A 19,198-nucleotide genomic window follows, 5' to 3' on the forward strand; every position below is an offset into this window, starting at 1 on the left:
CTGCTGACAGCCGCTGGATGAAAACCCATTGATCTGTGTGCGTGTGTGAGTAATGACTCATGCAGCAAGTGGCCCATGTGGAAATCAGACCTTGGAAGTGTGTGACTCAGGCTTGTGGAGCCGTTAGACCCAGTCCACTGTCAAGCAGATCGTCTGAAGTCGCTGAGGCGTTTTTTCTATATTTGTCTCATGATAAATATCCATGAAAACTACAGGAATTTCTAGTGTTGATCTGCAACACACAACCACTAAAGGCCTTGTGTACGAGGTATGAACTCCCACAAAGAAAAAAAAACAAGTAGAAGAAAAAAGACCAAATCAATAAGAAACAGGGAGGATTTACTATATTAGACCATTAAAGAAACTTCAGATTTTTTCATTCAAATGAATGTGACTGTAAGTTTGAGTTTGGGATTTTGATTATTTTTTTCAGGTCGATTGAGGCGGCTGCTGCGTTTGCCGAGTAGACTGTGTAGTTGCGCATAATAGGGTGTGTGAAGGCGTGATCTGTCATTCAGCTCTGCAGCCCACAGAGGCCCAGAGAGTAAAGGACAGCTGGCACTCAATAACCGCTGCCTCAGTGAACGCTGGGGCTTGTGGGTAATGTTTAGCTATTAGAAAAGCTCACTGAGCTCCAGACGCCTTCTAGCGCACGCACAGAACAACCACACGCACACACAGCATACTAACTGCGCTGTATATTAAAGAATGCAGCGGGAGCTCATGAAGCCTAAAAGTCTCTCCCCGAGGAGGTCCAGCGGCATCTGGACTGTGGGAACGCATCGCATGAAAGGCTCCATCACTTCGGACCCATCACTGGTTCAGGACAAGTTGACTGACAAACGACTTTAGAGTCGCGAGCACCTATAAATTACAGCTGTGCAGCTCCGGCACCGCTGAGACCGGTGTTCGTCAGTGTTTGTGATTGGCTGATCGACAGGAGGGCATTTACTGTATGTGCTGTCCAGATGCATCCAGTGGTTTCAGGGACAGACTTAGTGTAGAGCAGTGTATGTGGCATTCTCCTCCCCCTCTGCTGCCTGGCTCCCTGTTTTCTGTTAATTATAGCGGCACCAGTGTCGAGGCGGGTTCTGGGGCACAGCTTAGAAAATAAACGGTTGACAACCACTGGAACAGAGACTAAGATCTGACAAGTAGAATAGAATTCTTAAAACATAATAAAATGTCTGTAAGCTCTCGGTGCCTAAATAGATCAACGTCAGGAGTCAATGGACCGTTGCATTACTAAGCTCTGAAGGAAAGAGCGAATGAAGCCTTAACAGAGACTCCACAGCATGAAACTATGCACCTGCGTCCGTCTCGGTCCAGAAGCCACAGTATGTTTTGAACAGTTCCCTTACTGTCGCTGGGTGTCACGCTCCCGCTCGAGTCTTCATTGAAGAGCACTTCAATATTAAACGAGCCATAAAACACAGAGAGATGAGACAGTGGTGGAGATACGTCTCGCAGCTGTCACAGTAATGATGAAGGTCACTTTGAGCCCTTTGGCTTAAGCCCGTAGCCAACGCCATCACCTTGACGGATGGTGTTAGCGGCTGGGGGGGTGGGGGTTGGGGGGGTGTTGCACTGAGCTGCTGGGGACAGCCTGAATGAAACAGCACCACCTGCTGGGCCAAAGCCTGAACCGCAAGAGGGTTAATGAAAGGGAACAGAGGCGAAGAGAGTGAAAACCTCCAAAGGTGAGTTTGGAGAAGGAATGACTGAGAAGCCGGAGACCGGATCGCACGACACCGTCCTCCAGGCACCGGGTCGAGATGGGGATACGATAGAGTTGGACAGCGGGGCCCTCGGCTGACGGCAGGTCTGTTGCCCTTGGCAAAAAGCCTGTGGCGCCGCGCCAGAGGGGCAGCTGACGCCTTGTCTCTGTGTGCCAGCAGAGAATGGAACCAAAGGGTGGGAGAAGCCGGGGCTGCAGCTGGAGGTTGACTGGGAGCTCAACGCACGCACACTGGTGGGAAGCAGAACCGCGCCCCTGTGCTTTTGGGCCCCTCTACTTACAGTAAATCAGGTCTATTATGTGATAAAACACTTAAAAACCACCAAATTGACTGCGGCTCTCTGACAAAAAATTTGAGAGTTTACTTCTTTTTCACAGCAGTGACAGCGACCGGCCTCTAGGATAGCACGTCTAAAGATGCCAAAGGCTAATTACAAGGAATCTGTGACAAAAGGCTCCAATCCACACTGAATTCAACACTACCGCTGCAGGAGGAAACGAACGGGCCGATGCGGCCGTGTCTCACTTTGCTCAATGTTACTTGAGGCTGCTAATTTCGCAGTTAAATCTCTAACAGCTGACAGCTAAGATGTATTGTTGGGAACAGGGATCATCTAATGTGGCAAGTAGTGTGCTTTCCAGGCAGTGTGACAGCACTGTACTAAAAATATCCCAAAATACCACATGCAACAAAATCAATATATTGTGCTGTTGGGAACTGCCTTATTTCTCAGCGTCATGGGCGAGAGGCCTTCACGTTGAGCAGAGCCTGGTGTTCAGCAGGTAGGTGGTACTTGGGTCATGCTTCGAAATTGTGGGTCAGGAAATTAGAAATCTAAAATCTTCAGTCTTGACTAATTGTGACGTGATGAGTGTGATTCTTACTTTTAGCAAGTGCATGATTTTTGGATAATAGGAATTTGTATCCGGTGCCAGAAATAAATGCACAGTTTGTTTACATGTGTTGCAGCCCACTAACTAGAGGCCGCGTTCTCCTCCTAATTGTGCTGTGGTGTTACTAGCGATGTCGCATGGGTTTGGGGAATTGTCTTAGCTCGACAAGCTATCAAGCGACGGCTTGCAGATATCAGCAGATTGAGCGCTAATTGCAGGCTGCTGCAGGAGCGCGTCTCTCCTCCCTATAAAAATAACAATCAGCCAAGTCGAATCTGATGACTACATCATACAGCAGTCTACAGTTTGCAGGAGTCTAACTGAAAAACTGTTGAAGTATCCGAGGTTAATACCTTCTATGTATCACAATGTGTGTCCATAACAAAGACATGAAGCAGTCTGTGACGGCAGCAGGCACAAAAAGAGCGCCCTGGCTAATTAAGTAGTCCATTTGTAATTTCCATGGCTGTTATCTGCTGCTTCTTCCTTTGTCTGATTTCTTAACACCTATAAACCTTCCTCCCACCTGCCATTTCTTCTTCCCTCTTCACCTTCTTCCACCGCCTCCTACCCACTCCTCCTCCTACTCCACCTCTCATCAGGTTTCATCTCTCCACTCACTCACCCACTGCTCTCTCTCCTCATCTCCCTCCTACGTTCTGAGCACTTTCACACACCACCATCTCGCACTACGTGTGTGTGTGTGTGTGTGTGTGTGTGTGTGTGTGTGTGTGTGTGTGTGTGTGTGTGTGTGTGTGTGTGCGTGTGACTCACACAGATGCTGCATTGCAGCGCTCTCCTCTCAGGGCCGTCTCACTGCAGGAGCCAGAGAGCAGGAGAGGAGCCAGGGGATGTAAGATGCGTGTGTGTGTGTGTGTGTGTGTGTGTGTGTGTGTGTGTGTGTGTGTGTGTGTGTGTGTGTGTGTGTGTGTTTCTGAAAAAGTCTAGAAAGGCTGAAAATGTCCTAAATCAAAGCATTATCTATCTACTGGTCAGCATGACCCACTTACAAAAAACGTATGTCACTTTGATGAATATAATATAATATATAATTTTTTTTATTACTTGCTAATTAATAACCTTTAGAAATAGTTTGTTATCATTGGAAAGAAGCAGATGTATAATTGCTTTATGTTAGTCCTGAGGGTTGTCTTACTGGATCAGGACAAAGTGTTTGCTTATCTGTCAAACTGGGCCACAGAACTGAGAGGTCGGATAATTTTATCAACAAGCGCTACATTAAAAAGTCTAAAAATACGTAGAAAGTCTTTATGTTCTCATATGCGATCATTACATGTGATTAATCTCAGCACGTGATTTTCTTCTCATTGCGAAGCTCTGGAGCTTAAACAATTAAAGCAGCAGTGAAAACTCTTCATCAAAGCCCTGTCACCTCATCAATATACACCTGCTTTAGATTTTCTGGCACGAAAACAAATTGGCTGCATCTCACCTTTAGGCTCAAAGTAGCTTTAACGCACGCGAGCGCTGCTGAAACACAAAGACAAGAATCACGATGATGTAACGTGAGGTGAGACGCAGTCAAATCAGAGCGTCCTGTCCCTCTGAACACAACAGCGACTCCACTAACGCATGATGTAACGCATGCTAGCAGATGATTCGCCGTCGTACTACAGACGCGCTCGTCCGCCGTCCGTCACCGACCCCACTACCTGGAAACGTGTCTTTGTGCAAGTGCGGGAAACAGAAAGAGGCCGCGAGAGCGTGACTGCCTTTCAGTGGGCCTCGGCGCTGATTGTCTCACTAAAGCAGCTCTTCTCTTCCCACTCAATACCCACTTCCCACTCAGCGCTCCCAGCAGCCTGCACTCACATGTACCTCCACCCACGTAGCCATTTCATCCGTGGAGGTAGTGTAACAGGCGTTCTTTCCGTCTCCCTCTGCCTCCTGTTGCAAAGGTTTCTCTTTTCTCCGTCTGACAGGTATTCACCGCGTCTCAAAGGTTTAGTGGGCGTGCACACGAATACATTAGTGAGATGTGAAAAGATAACGTCGTCTTGGCGGATACAAAAACATCTGGGGTTTTGATGCAAATGCGCTGACAAACTTATACAAATCATTACAATTGAATTGTAGCATTTAGAATGAAAAATCTCTGGTCTACGCAAGAGCTTGACTTTTTCGACACAGCTTTTCAGATCTACCACAAAACCAGTCAGACAACGAAAAACTCTTCATTCAGACTGCAGCGAACCATCTCCACTCTCTGACTACCTGGTGGCACGTTTGTAACCATATGTTAAGTGACTGGAAGCTTGAGGAGGATGCACTTCAGATGCCTCTCAGCCGCTCAGCGCGTGTCCTAGTGGCCATTTGCGGTACTGCGACACAAAAAAAACCCCTCGTGGCTCAAAGTGCGTTCTCCTCTACGTGAAGCTGTTGACAGAAAAACCTCAAACTACAGACGAGGTCGGGCTTTTACGGTTTCTGATACGAGCTCGCGAGAAGGCAAATGGGTAAAGCTGAACAACAGAGGCGCAGACGCACAGCCTTTGTGGTGCGCAGCGGCTTGTCTCTTTCAGGATATGCCCTCTGGGAGGAGGTGCAGACGGCGCAGGTTTAAACGTGATACATTTAAAAAGAAACACATTACCTGAGGCTCTTCAACTGTGGTGAACCTCTGGGGATTCAAGGTTTTTATGACGCGCAAAGCTCGACTTTTAGATTTTTTGACATTTACACTTTTTGACCTCTCTTTCTGAACACTGATTTAGATACTTGAAGCATAGAACAAGTACTGTAGAAAATATTGGTAGTTAGTGAAAATCTAAGTCAATAGAGAGTAATACAATGTCTTAGTGCAAAGAAATGGTTTAAATCCTTTATTTAGGCTAATGAGCGAGTGTTGTGCTCCAGTCACCACAGTGTGGCAGGACTTGTGCAGCGGCCACTCACCTGGTCAGCTGGTCTGGGACCTTGGATGACGAGCCAAGCTGGACGCAAAAACTGCTCCTCTCTCCAAGACTCACAGGGCCGACGCGGGGACGGTCAGAGGAACGTCAGACGCCAAGAGGAACCGCCTCACAGTCGCACCTGTGGAGCGCGAGAAGAGGAGGGTCAACGCTCACTGTGTGTTAAACGTTTGCTCATATTAGTCTAGACGTTAGCAAAGATCTTGGGGGGAGTAACACTAGACAGATTTTTGCATAATTTGTTCTTTTCAGACATGAAGGCGTCAAGAGGCAGTTTTGGAGGCACAGCAGTAAGTAAGCAAACGGGTGAAAACCACCTTTCAAACAGATGCACGCAAATAACTGCAAAGCGTGGTGTAGAGCTTAAAATGGCGGCGCTGAATTAATTAGAGGATCATTGTCAGGTTTACCCTGCATTTTGTCTGCTTAATGCCTATTATAGCTCCCAACAATGGACCCGGGTTTACCAGTAACATTCAAAAGCCACCGTACTGTATAGTATAGTCCCTGTCAACCACCACTGGTGTCTGTGGGTTTGTATTCATCAGTTAATGCATGGACACAAGATGCCGAGAGTAAGTAGGCGTCATAAAGAATGAACATGTCAATGATGTGGAGATGCTTGTCTGTAATAACCCCAACACGTAGTTTACGAAAGGTAACTCACTGCCACAAGCATGGAACGTTTAGCCAAAACCCACTTAAAAGCTGCGGCCACTCGATAATAATACCATTTAATCATGCATAATACATCGTTATTACAGAGAGTTGAAGTGTGGATAGAAACTGCTGCTTTTGAAAAAAAAAAAAAAGATCAAAGCTGAGTGAGTCAGCGGCAACACAGCGCTTTTCTTTACCACCACAATAAGGAGCTTATGTTGTTTTATGGGACTCTAGGAAAGTGGAAGCTGGAGAAGAGTAAAAAGCTAAATATAAGTTCATGAATCCCCACCGACAGATGTCAATAATCAGGCAAATTCAGCTCATCTACAGTATTGCCTCTCCCGACCAGAGTCTGGAACTGACCTGTTACATAGGTATCAGGTATTTATTGGCTCATCCTGTCCTGTTGTGATAAACATTACATATAATGCAAAGCCTTGAACCAACTATTAGTAGGTAGGACATGGTGGCAGCATGTCTTGATCAGATGGATTTTAAAAGGCAGCAGAATTCATGGCGCTTCGTTTAATAATGCATCTGTGCAGGCTGACATCCATAATCGCGGCCCGAAGGCAGCAACAGCCCCCGGCTTTGCAAAAGCACGGGATGCATTTTCATTTGTTGCTTGGATTCTGCGACACTGGAGGGTCACGTGTGCGTCACACATCAGTCAAGGACCTTGGAAAGGCCTGTGCTGGTGTTTAAACCAGGAGACAACATCCTGCAGGCACAAGCATCGTCTCAGCCTCTTATTGTGTCATACAGTTAATCTTCTTACTGTATTAATGTACTGTAAAAAGTATTAACCCTGGTGGCCAACATGTACTATGTTAAAAAGAATCAACAAACAAAGGCAACATAATCTAATTTAATAATATTATACAAAGGCCATAAAATACATATAACTTGTCATTTTAATCTTGTGAATTATCACTGTTCTCCTCATTAACCTACTCTCTCTTAGAAATACTCCATGCTGTGATGCTGTGTGTGCCTGTGTGAGCCACTTGCCCAGTTCATAGTTTGAATCAGATGACACCTTTCACGCCTGTTTTTAATAAGGCGCCGGCGTTTGATGCCAGATTCATGTCGAGTACGAATAAAGCTGATGGACAGAAAATGACCAGAGAAAAAAAAAAAACCTCACTCACTAAACCAGCACAAATTCCCAAAAGCTTAGCAGCGTTCTATTATTTACGAACCCTTCCATCTCGATATGTTGATGTTGTTGCTACTCCACTGGTCCCACAGATGTTTAAGAGTCTCTGAACATTTGCCACCTCATTAACAGTGTGATGACACGTATACGATTATGTTTACAACCATGTTTACAATCATGTTTACTCAACAACAACAATAACATCAACAGCAACAACAACAACAACAAAGGCTTCTCCATAACAGGGAAGTGGCGTTTTAAACAGAATCATTTGATCAGGACAGTAATTTAAAAGGTCCTGATTGACAAGATCTTATACAGTGCATAATGTATGAATCAGAAACCTTGTGCTGCAAAAACAAGAAGAGACGTGATCAGAGAGAGAGAGAGGAAGAGAGAGAGAGCTGGAAAGAAAGGAAGGAAGAAAATGAAAGAGTCTAGCCTAAGGGGGGGGGGCATTACATCACTACTGCAGTGGATGACAATATGAGCATTACTAACTCTCTCTACATGTCCCTCTATGCCTGTGCATTGATTCTACTGTTACTTTATAAGCAATAATTTACTAAAAGAATACTGTAAAATATTATTCACACAAATAATCTACAGTAACTCTTTGACCTGCTGCACAACTGACAGAAGGACACTTATGAAGCTGCACTGCCCTGATTGTGACAGATCACCGATATGGAAGAGGCACACCAATATTAACTGGCAGTATTATGGGACACAAAGCGCTGCTGTCAGACCTGGACAAATGGCCGAGACGCTAACAAAGTGAACCGTGCCCAGGTCAGGACCCCCCGCTTCACCGGCCCAGCGAAGTGGAAAGGCAGGAGGGAGAAAAGAGGCCCAACAAACAGAAGGTCAAAGCGACCTGCTGTGAAATGCCACTAACGCTTTCCTTCACAAAGACAACAGGCGGGTGAGACGCCCCGGCAGCGCCCGCGGATACACAGGAGCCGACGCATCAGTGCTGACGGGGATCACATGATCAATGAGGGGGCGAGCAGGTGTACGGGCTCCGCCTCGAACCCTGAATTAAATATGGGGCGATCACCGGCGCGCTGTCAGACGGGGAAGCTGCTTAGAGCGCGGCCTGTCAGCGTTTTTGCACAGGAAACCATTTTTTATTGACAGCTTTATGCACGGCAGCCAGAGTGAGAGCGGGTTGGGGCTTTAAAACTGCTGCATGTCTGACTGCTAATAACACGAGCTCAGGGCAGGGGCTCCCGATCCTCAGTTAGCGCTGTTAATTGCCAGGACACACAGGTTTTCTGCAATCAGCACTTTCATCTAACTTCTTCTAACACAACGCTGGAGCTCCCAGGGTCATATTCAGGTAACACACTGGGTTAGGCTGGAGAATCAGGCACAGCAGGGGTCCTTGAGGTTTGAGGTCCATTTTTAAGTTAAAACTTGAAATGCTGTTGATCTAAAACTGTTTACTGTGATTAGCTGTGTATTTCCTCACTGTCACTGGCTCCAGCAGCCGTCCATTAGCATGTGGTCGCCATCATGGGCAGATATTAAATGTTCAAGCTTCTGTGACCTTGTGACCCGGGAGCAGCGAGTGGTGAGTCTGTCCGTCTCCGGATGAGACGCTGGACGATTTGTACTTCGTACCCTTTTCATTTGTCACTTCCAATGAGTGGAAAGGTGACCGAACGTGAGCAGAGAGACTACAGACAGTCAGTCTGCGGTGTCACGGTCAGCGGGAATAAGTCCTTCCTCTGTGCATGTGACTCATGTGAGTGAAACCGGCCGACTGGGAGAGTCTAGACAGGAGGACTCACACGGACAAAGATACAGTAAGAGAAGCACTGACTCAGTCTGTTCTTCAGGTGAAAAGTGCACTATTCTATCAGCTCGGACTCTTTCATTCTTCATTAAAATATTTTAAAAATAGGTATTTCAGACACACATCACATTCCTGTGGATGACAAGGTGACATCGAGGGAGACGCAGGCAGCAAAGATAGGATTTGCATCTGCTCTTTGTTGGCGACTGTCTCCTTTATAAGAGCACCGCGGTGACACAGCATCTTTCCAGCACAAGAGGGTGGGGGGGGGGGGGGGGGGGGGCACAAGGCGAGGCTGACAAACCACACGGAGGAAAAGATGGAGAGACTCACCTGGCTCGATGGGATGCGGTCCGAGGCTCGGAAGGAGGGATAACATCCGAGATCTGGAGGAGGGAGAGGGGATAAGGTGAAAGAACAGCACGGGGAGAGGAGGTGGGTGTGTGTGTGTGTGTGGGGGGGGGGCTGCTGGTACTCTGGGAGTGCAGTGGCAGGTGGCACCTCAGTGAACAAGCGCGCGCACGCACGCTTCAGTACAGGACAGATGGAAGGGAGAGGGGAGGAGGAGGCGGAGGGGAGGGAGCGGAAAGCAGCGGCTGCGGTGAAAGGCGACGACCGGCTGGCGGCTTCCAGTCGCGCGTGGGTCCGGAGGGAACGTCCCGGAGCCCGTCGCTCAGCTGGGAATACTGGGGCGCCTCCTTGTTAACGCCACACGTGCGGAGATCCTTCGACGGCAGACACAAAGAGTCTGATGCACTCGCTCACCCCTCTCTCTCTCTCTCTCTCTCTCTCAGACACACACACACACACACGCTCATGATGGGGGAAACGCAACCCTGCAGCTCCGTTTAGCAGCTACACACACCGGATGACACACACTAATTGGCTTTAGTCCAACGGCCACCGTGCGAACACACTGGAACACGTAGACACTCAGTGAGAGGGCTTGTCCTTGTTTGCTATGAGTATTACGATGAAAGGGAAAAATCAATTATAAAATTCAGAGCAGCACACATTTACAACCAGCAGCTCCTCGGTCAAACGACGCTTTTAAATACTACGACTTATTGCAGCTCTGTAACCGGGAATGGACGGAAATGACCTCCTAAACTTGGGTAACTGTTCCAGGCACAATAAACTCATAACCACGACGTCAGCAGCGAGGACAATCAGCCCCGAACAAAACAAACCATTTGGAAGATCTCCAATCTATGCTTCGAGTCGTTACACAAAGCTCGTGACAGCGGACGCGACGAATATTCACGAGCACTCACTGCAGCCGAGCAGAGGGCCTTCGTTCACCTCGTCGCACGCGACGCTCAACTTCCTGAATCTATCGCGATCGGCTGGTGATGGAGGACGACGTGACGAGCGCACGAGCCACGTGCTTCTGCCGCCGCGTCCACTACGAAGCCGCCGCTGCATCCCATGCGAACAGCCCGAGCGCTCAGCAAACGACGTCTGACAGAGGGCTGAGAAATGGAACTAATAAGTCGCCTCCGATGGAACGGACGTCGCGTTCTCAGGCCGCCGCCGGAGCGCGTGCTTTATCAGCGGACCTCGCGCTGCCGTCGCGAGTTCCATCGTCCAAATCCCGGCGTCTCTCAATCGGACTGATGCTTATGTTTATGATGTAAAGCGTGTGAAATGGCTTCGCTACCTGTGAGTGACCTGACTGGTTCAACTCTACTCCAAATGACATCTTCTTCCTCCGTCCTCAGTGTTTATGAGCAGTGTAGCAACAAACAAACAGGTCCCTGTCCAAGATCCGAAGTCTGTAACTTCCCCTCATCCACGCTGAGGTGAGGAAGTGAACAACGTTTGTCTCTATCAACCCCACGCTTCTCTAATAACCTGAAGCTCATTAAAGGGATTTGAATCCGGCAGCAGTGAACAAATGTCTAATAACTTTCACAGCAGGTCTGTTGTACTTGTTTCACCTACTCCACTGAATCTGCCCTCTGAAATCTAAATTAATGTGATTCACCACCAAAGCAAAGCCCAGAGGAGACGCATACGCAGCCACGACCCCAAAGGCCTGAATCAGAAACAATACCTGCCAGTTGTCAGGTTTGATTTTTCACCCCCAGAACCTAAAGCTATCACGCCTCCTAAAACGATCCCGATTTAGCACATGTTTATTCATTGGGAGGGAAACATGGAATTAAAGCCTGACATGACGTGATTAGATTTAAACAACTTCACCGGAAAAGGGAAGGAAGAGGTCTGACAGATGAAAACCTGATCCAGTTTGTGTTAGCGTCTGCAAAAATCCCTGAAATGAGATTTGAAAATCAAATTATCCGCTATCACCCGAGGACATCAAGATCCAGAAGAATAATGAATAGATTTATTTCCAAGAGCACTTAGCAGCATATTGCTTTATATGAGCCATTAAAGCCACACAAAGACAGCTCCGCTTATTATATAGAAAACCATGCATTCACTTATGCTGAATACTGGACCTTGCTTAATTTACTTTCAGGCTAATATTTCCAAACTAACACTATCACTACCTCATATTGGCGACTTTGGCTTCATCATCGTGATCACTCGCAGCCATCTCTACCCCAATAAAAGGTTTTGACAGCAGTCATTTTACAGAATAGCGCGCAGAGCCCCACTCTGGCAGAGAACAGCAAAAGCTCCTTAAGCCAACAGGATATCACAGCATGAGGCGGCAGGACAGAAAGCAGGCAAGTGGGGTGAAAAGCAGGCCACGAGGAAAAGGTATTATGAAAATATTTCTCCTTAGGAACAATATAAAGTACCTGAAGTAGACTGTAGAGTCAGAACCTTCTCTGAGTTGAAAATGAATTAATCATTACTATTAACACACTGAGAACGACTACTAAAGATCTATTTATGTATTATATGGGTGAGTTTCAATGTTAAACATAACATATACAGGAAGACAAATTGTTCACGCAGCAACTGGGTCTCATCACTGAATATACATGCACAATCTGCAAGTGACACCATGTTACTAAATGAGATCGGTTACGTGGGAGACGTTATTAGTAGGTCAGCAGGGGATGAAACAATTTCTGGATCTAATTGTCTGCCGCTCCTACGCACCTTCCCATGCACACACTTCAAACTGTAACTTTTAAAATCATTATCCCGATGCTCCTCCTCTAGACTGGCTCAATGCTGTTATGTAGAGGTCGCCCACTTTGATTTTTCTATGTTATGCTCTGTGGCATTGGATCTGCAGGGCGAGCATGTGTGTGTCTGTAGAAACCAGTTCGATGATGGGACAAGTGGGACCCAGACAGCAGGGTAGCAAGTAGGTTGGGTCCTCCCTGGCCTGTGTGGCCTCCTCTGAACCCACATCAGTGGCTGGGTTGTATGTTTTTAACTACAGAACAAACCTACCACATTAAAAATGTCTGCTAACCATCACTACAATATGCGTGACATATATCACATTAGCTGTTAGTGTCTTAAACAGAGTGCAGTTGCTGTTAATTCAAAAGTAATTGGTTGGGAAACAAAAAAATCAGACATAATTGATCATAGTTACACACAAATGCATTATTATACCTTAGTGTTACTACAAAATATATTGCACAAAAAATAAAAATCAAATAACTGAATATAAAATACAGCAAATGAGGATTTGAAGCAAAACTACCAGTTGCATGAAAATATTAATATTTGTGGGTTTAACAGGTTTTGTTGTGTCTAATTCATTCAGGTCCCGCCTCAAGTTGCCCCTCTTGTTACGGCACAACTCTTAATTTAGCACCCGCTGCCCTAGTTCACCACTTTCTCTTCTAATTCCAATCCTCCTATAATTAATCATCTCCAAATGGCAATGAAAGCTCCTGTAACACTTTACATCGAGTCACAGGCACTGATTTAAAAGGGAGCTTCCTATTAGATGCTTTTCAACTGCTCTATAGTGATGAGACCCGGGCTGGGATGTATTAACACTAGCCAGTATCCAGTGTGTGTGTGTGTGTGTGTGTGTTGTGCTTCTACTTTCTTCTCTTCTCCAAAATAACTCATTTCCTTGTGCAAATGAAACCAGAAAAGCAAATCGACTGGGAGTGAGAAGAGAGAGAAACGAGGCAAACCTCTAAAAAGGCTTTTAAATTCAATTTATGGGGGGAATAGCCACTCGCTGTTTACTTCCTGTTCCACATAGTTCATGTTGAAGCAATAACAACAGTTTCTACATAAATGATCAAGCTCAAACTGGGTTTTCCTCCTTATTTCCTCCTTCCCCTGTTTCTCTGACTCCAGTGTTTCCCAACAGCCGACAGCGGAGACGCAGCGACCATACGCTGCGTCGAATAAAACGCGCGCCGCGTGCGGCTTCAGATGGCGGTGCTCTTTACAACAGAGCGAACGTTTTCACAGCTTCTTTATTGGTTCGCGTGGGCCGCAGTATAAACAGCACCACTCAATTATATTAGCGGCGAGCTAACGAGCGCTCCCCAGTCTGTGCTCTCGCGCAAACGCTCCAGCGCGCGCGTCCCCGGGCGCACCGGCACTACCGGCGACTTAACGGCAGTGATCCCTCGCTGTTGTTCCAGTGGAGGTGGACGCTGCCTCCACCGCCGCTGGCGACTCCCGTTTCAATGTCAATGTGCACGCGCATCATGTTTTCTATGTTTAGAGTCCAAATGGCTTATTCTAAATAATAATTTATGTTTAAAACCCTCTGGCTGTACTTTAGGGCATTAAGAGCACTAGCGCTATCAGTTTGTACTGTTGAACAACTGTATAAACAATCATGCTGTTAATAAATTCATCATTTTAACGTTTACTGTAACTATGGATACACAGGAATGAAACAACTACTGCTCAATATTAACCGAAAGACAACAATGACAACAAACCAAAAAATAGCAATATTTGTGCATGTGTCATTTTGACAGGATTTAACTGTGTGAGGGAAACACGCGGCTCTGTGCAGATTTAATGCAAACGTTAATGAAGCTGATACAGTTTCGGGGTCTTGGCGCTGGTCGGCGGCTCCGTGCACTGCTGTCTCTCTGCAGGGAGCAAATGCGAGCATGACCACACCCAGAGGATGCATGCTAATTGGATTGTTAAAGATCACCCTGATGAGATGGGAGAACGGCGCTTTAATCCTTAATTGACGAGCGCGCATGAACAGTGATTGAGTCGCCTGTCAAATAATTAACCCGTATCTTGCACAAGCTGGGCGACAGCAGACTCAACTGGATTCTCAACCCGTCCACAAGTATTTGGCCAAACACAGTGAACGGATCAACACGTCACGCTGTTGAATCATTCCCTCACTGGACGAAGAGTTTTGCTGAATCATGTCTTTGGCTACTTCTACAGGAGCACATCCACTTGCTGAGTAAGGAATTAAAATGCACATCACACACATGTCACTATAACAAAAGCATATTCACAGTGTCTGGGCGTAGAAGTGCATGTGTACATTTATAGGACTGTGTGTCTAGATGCCAACTTGACGTGAGGGAGTGAAGAAGGTTGCTGTGGGTGGTAATGAGCAGCCGCTCGGTTGCCACAGCAACACCCTAACTCAGTCAGTCTCCATGGCAACAGATAACAGTATTAGCTGATTCAGCCTAAGTGAAGGTTTGTATGAGAGGAATAGGATTTTTTTTTGTCCCCAAACATGGCTGCTAATGATAAACCGATGCAGGGATTTAGAGAGTGGGGGACTCATAGGACGCATTAACACTACACCGCTACAGCAAAGCTGCAGGTAATGGAGGTGATGGATGTTACTGCGGGTAATGTGGTAAAGCATTCGAAGGTGTTTACACATTGTTTAGTTTAATTGCACAGTGTTTCAAATTAACCACAGCAAACGCTCATGCACAAATTGCACAAGTCCCTATTTATACACAAGTGAGCTGTGTAGATATTAGGCACAGCTAGAGATGTTAGCACAGTTACTCAGATGATTAGGGCAAAGCGTGCGTGAGCTATGCTAGACTACACCCACTTCAATTCACACTGAGAGTGAACACATCTTACAATGGAGAAGGTACTGTAACAACGTAACACCTGCCCACAGATCATATTCAAGAAAACTACAATTAATCAATAAATGTCCAGAAGAACATCTTTAACCTGGACCAAGAAACACAACCCAATTAACCCACACGACCAAACAAAACATGGAATCCTTCATCCTGCAAGAATATACCTTTTCTTTTGTTCTTGTACTTACACATACATACAGCTGCTAACAAAGCAAGCATGCATCTGACGTTCAGTGAAGAATGAATCATTCCGTGCTCTGTCTGTGTTCTGTTCGCAATCAAAGCTTGTTGTAATAATTTACAGGCCACTGCATTACTGTAAGCAATAGGCAAGAATGTGTATGAGAACGGCAATAAACAGTAATTATAGCCCGTCTGCAACAGATGCGCTGGAGCTGGATTTCTGTCTCACTATTCAGCTGTTTGCATTAATCAATGAAGCTTTAACACTGTGCTAACGTTAGATGAGAGCAGAGCGGAATAAAAAACGGCGACGCTTGGTATTTAAGACTGACTCAGTATTCGCAACACCCCCCCGCTCGCACTTTGACCTTTGACACATTGGGGACTTCTCAGAGTCCATTACAACCATTTGCTATTTTGGCACCGCGCCTCTATCTTTTTATCTCGTTTTAAATGAACTCTTTGAATGAAGTGTCAGCACGTTTAATATAGACAATAAATACTAGATACAGTAGATATTAACGGCCGTGTGCCCGTGCAAAATACCGACTAGTGAGCAATAATTATTGATGATACAGTAGTTCCACATCACATGAATTTCCAGAGCCAGGTTGCCATGGAAGCTGAAGCTGGGGTGGTTGATGCAACGGCTGAGCAAACTTGGCATATAAAGAGGGAAACAAAGGGAAGGAAGGGAGGGACGAGCGAGGGGGAGAATCACGCCGATACAGTGGTGGGCCCCCTAAAAGCAGCGACTGCAATAAGAAAACAGCTCCTCCCAAGAAGCCTCGTCTCCCCAGACCCTGCTGCTGAACAAGGCGAAGGCGTCGACGTTTGCGCCGCAACACAGCCGAGCGCCGCAATGAGCAAATCAGAGCGGACGCATGTCCGCTGACACGGGGACATAAAGTGGAGGCACTAAAACAGAGATGGGAGTGTGTTTGTGCGGACGGTGCCGTCGTTGTGAGGTCATTTGTGTGTGTGTGTGTGTGTGTGTGTGTTGGGAGGATGGATTTAATGGCTTCCACTGGGAGAAAGCAACAAAGCTCAGTGCCCAGGTTCAGCAGCTACGTTGGGGCTGGTGCTTTGAGCCGTTCTTAGTCAGGAGGTGTCAGACAGACGGTGTGGTCCTGTCAGGCTGAAGGTACGGGAGCCTGTGCTGAGCAGAGCTAACGTGAGTGAGCGTGGCTCAACTGAACATGGCAGGATAGAACAGTTTAATAGTCAGGGTTGCCATTGTAAAAAATCCTGTAATCCTGTAATTTCCTTCAGCAGGAGATTCCCACGCAAACATAATCATACATACACTAGCTCCTAATCCAGGTAATCTAATAACCACTGCATTGTTCAGTTTTGGCTGGTTTTGGATTCTGTGATCTTTTGTCTTCTATAATTTCAGTTTCAACATATTAAGCAAACACATATTTTAGCCTAAGCGGATTGTCTTCCTCAATGATGCGTGTTACATTGGAGCAGCTGAACTGAGCTGTGCAGGTTCTTTGTCTTTCATTATTCTGAGAACAGTTTTAGAGTTGGAGTCCCACCTGCCACGCTGCATCTCCACAGCATGACGCCGCTACCAGGAAGCTTCACAGCGTTTGGATCCTTTCTAAACAGTCTGTCAGAACACGGGATCCTTTCCTGTGAGTTTAGAATGTCCCAAATGCTTCCTGTAAATCTGTGGGTGAGATTTATTTTCAGCTTTTAAAAGAATCTAATAAGGCTTCAGCTGGTGGAAAAAGCAGCCATTGTGCTGTACAGTTACTCCCAACTCAGGGACCGAGGCTCCTCCCACTAAGCCACGTCTTGCTCAGGTGATGCTTCTGAAAAAAAATTGTTTTATTTGATTTTCTGTTTATTGTATAACGTCCACGTGCAATAAACACACCGAACTACTGTACATGTGTGGCGAGATCCAGTGCACTGTATCAGGTTCTGGCCCGAGCAGATGGTGTGAGATTAAGGCCTCAAAGAAAGAAGCTGCTTCCCTGCCCCCTGAGGAGTCAACGCACAGGATGCGCCTCTAAGGATTTAATGAAAGTCTCACTGACGTTATTAAAGAGGATTGGCCTGTCAAGGAGACAAAAGTCCGCCACAACAAGGGAATTACCAGATTAAAGACAGATGCGAGCTCTTGTCATCTACGACTGAGGAACCTTTGAGATTTTTCTAAAACGATACGGATGCACGCGTTTATTTAAAGCGTCTGCCTCCGTTTGGAGCATTTATTACATAACAGGAAACGGGAAAGACTCGCTGCCGAGAAGATGAAGCCCAACACTTCAAAACAATGAGCGAATAATTCATGTTCCTCTCTCGTGCCTAACTTGTCAGCGTTTGCGCCTGGAATTCCCACGGATCTCCAACAAGTTCAGAACCGCAGATCACACGCTCGGCAAAGCGTCTGGTGACACTCGCAGCAATATGGTGGGAGGCAGAGGATGCCAGTACGCCGGGCGACGGGAGGCAATAGTCAGACATCGGATTTCATGAATCATGAAGCGGCCATAAATTAACAACCTGCAACTTTAACTAATACAACAAAGTGGGTTTAGCTTGATAGGTTCTACTACGAGAACTAGTCCAGAACACGCTTCACATTCATCCAACATTGACTGACGTTATAATTCTTATCTTGTTTGTTTCACAGTGCAAGACTTTTCATTAACCCCCTGTTGTCATTAGCGCCTAATGCATCTGTCACTAGCCTCAAGTGATTAAAAGGACCTCTAACATATCCTGGGTGCAGTTGTACCTGCAATTTACAGGGACTTGTAGAGTTTCTGTAGGAAAAAACGATGCCATTAGCCGAGATGTGTGTTAATGGGGAATGAAGGTCGAAACTGTCTATTTACTGGAGTGCGTTAGACTAAAGACGGACCGGAGACGCTGTAACGCTGTGCGACATGACATTGGCACCGAACAACACAAACCAGGTCGTTGTTTCTACTTCACTCTGTTGCCGTCGATGGCGGCACCCATCAGGAAGCGTGTGTGTTCAGCTGTGTCATACATGCACTCTGACTGACAAGATCCCTCTCATTAGATTTATCCTGAAAGGCTTTCACGGCTATAAAAGCTAGTCAGGCATTCAATGCATGATATTGATAAGAAGACTGACTTAATTTACTTTCCTGACATCTTGTAATGCTGTATTGCTGCATTGCTGATGATAATAAGACGCTCAATGAATGATTCTCAACGCCCTAACATGAGTTCAACTAAAGCCTCCACTCAGGATCATACACGATGAGCCACAGTAGTGCTGAAGGTGATGCTCCCCCCTCTACTGTATGTAACGACACCCACGCACACGCAGAGACTCCCACACCGTGTTCATACATACACCATACGGTAGCGACTGCGCTGTGGATATACTTGCCTACAGCGCAGAGAGCAGAGGAAGCACAAAAGAGTTATATACAGTATGTGCTGCACATTAGCCTTATGTTTTCCTCCAGTTCTGCCCACACACGTATTTCTATCGGCTCCGCACCCCTTCTTTCATGTGCAGTTGAGAGATTATCACTCTCTGGAAATAGTCGGAAAAAAAAACAATTCCCCATTCAAAAGTCCTGCTGCATATATTTATTTACAAATGCAGCGTGCATCGCAGTTTACTGTGGGAGGAAGTCTCAGTTACTGCATTTTACACCCATGGAGGTTCAGTGCGACACAAAGACCCGCAGTCGACTCTGAACTCAAACAAGTCAACTAGTCTGATGCCCTAGTGTCCTGCAAAGCAAATAAAATCACAGTTAAGGACTAGTTTGCCAAGATGCTTCTTCAAATGGCTGTAAATCAGTTCTGCTCCTGGATCTGACCCGG

General features: G+C 46.3%; 1 protein-coding gene across 10 annotated transcripts in view; it reads right to left on the reverse strand.

The window, feature by feature from the left end:
• The window catches only part of map2 (microtubule-associated protein 2), a 45,256-nt gene that overhangs the window by 23,124 nt on the left and 2,934 nt on the right, over positions 1–19,198 (reverse strand). For 9 of the 10 annotated variants that reach the window (XM_055504853.1, XM_055504851.1, XM_055504852.1 and 6 more), the window contains exons 2-3: positions 9,522–9,574; positions 5,549–5,686 (exon numbers count right to left, since the gene is read on the reverse strand). The gene's annotated coding sequence lies outside the window, so the exon portion shown is untranslated. The remainder of the gene's footprint in view (positions 1–5,548; positions 5,687–9,521; positions 9,575–19,198) is intronic. The other variant, XM_055504845.1, reaches the window with a different exon arrangement.

This window comes from Betta splendens, chromosome 21 (genome assembly GCF_900634795.4).
Source record: "Betta splendens chromosome 21, fBetSpl5.4, whole genome shotgun sequence".
Taxonomy (NCBI): Eukaryota; Metazoa; Chordata; class Actinopteri; order Anabantiformes; family Osphronemidae; genus Betta; species Betta splendens.